Raw genomic sequence first — 787 nt, 5'->3', positions numbered from 1 at the left:
GCTTCATCAGAGAATCGGATGAGTGAAGTATCAGGAGTAATGTTTCCACATTTAACTCCCCGCTTAATATCCTCAATTTCTTGCTCACATCGTTGCTCATTCTGTTTCACTAGCCCTGCATTTACAAACATAACAACGTTCTTGAAAGTTAACAGAGAAAAACAGATGTGTAACCCATAGAGTATAATAACAGTGACATAGGAGGCCATTTACTTTTATTTTCTAGACATCAATAAAAAAGAGCTTACAAAGAATTAGGGGTTATTTCCAAATCCACCCAACGACCATAAAAAAAAAAAAAGATAAAGAATCAAGAAAGGAACAAGAGAGAAACGAATAAGAAATCATGAATACCTTGCAAACTTTGATCTAAATCACGCAGCAAAGCATACTTCTTTTGAAGAATGTTGGGTAGTGATTCCAGATCTGTGGAAAGGTACAAAACAAAGATGTAAAACACAGAAACTGAATATCTTCAGTTAAAAAGCCACTGAGTGACCTTTTTTTTCATTTAGTTCGACAATTGCCGGAGCAAGAGATCAAAATAAAATCTTTATAATGATAATTGATGTTATATCTACTAAGTCATGCTTGAATTAGCCGTGCGACCCAATTGAATGATAGATGCTTTCAAATCTCTATTTTTCATCCTTCTCTCTCGCCCTCTATTTCCATTTTCTTAGTGTTAGATGAACACCACTCTCCACAATGGTATGATATTGTCCACTTCTCCGACCCTTACTGCCCAACTGGATAGCGGACAGCTAATGCCTTCCACTTATTCAAC

At 36.1% G+C, this 787-nt stretch overlaps 1 long non-coding RNA gene across 1 annotated transcript in view; it reads right to left on the bottom strand.

Moving 5' to 3' along the window:
• Nucleotides 1-6: 6 nt before the first annotated feature.
• LOC111786512 overlaps nucleotides 7-787 on the bottom strand; it is a 1,831-nt gene continuing 1,050 nt past the window's right edge. Inside the window, exons 2-3 of the long non-coding RNA XR_002813789.1 lie at nucleotides 355-426; nucleotides 7-115 (exon numbers count right to left, since the gene is read on the bottom strand). This is a non-coding gene — a long non-coding RNA (uncharacterized LOC111786512). The remainder of the gene's footprint in view (nucleotides 116-354; nucleotides 427-787) is intronic.

The sequence above is a fragment of the Cucurbita pepo genome, unplaced genomic scaffold (genome assembly GCF_002806865.2).
Source record: "Cucurbita pepo subsp. pepo cultivar mu-cu-16 unplaced genomic scaffold, ASM280686v2 Cp4.1_scaffold001836, whole genome shotgun sequence".
Taxonomy (NCBI): domain Eukaryota; kingdom Viridiplantae; phylum Streptophyta; class Magnoliopsida; order Cucurbitales; family Cucurbitaceae; genus Cucurbita; species Cucurbita pepo.
This window is presented reverse-complemented; position numbering and strand designations above follow the sequence as displayed.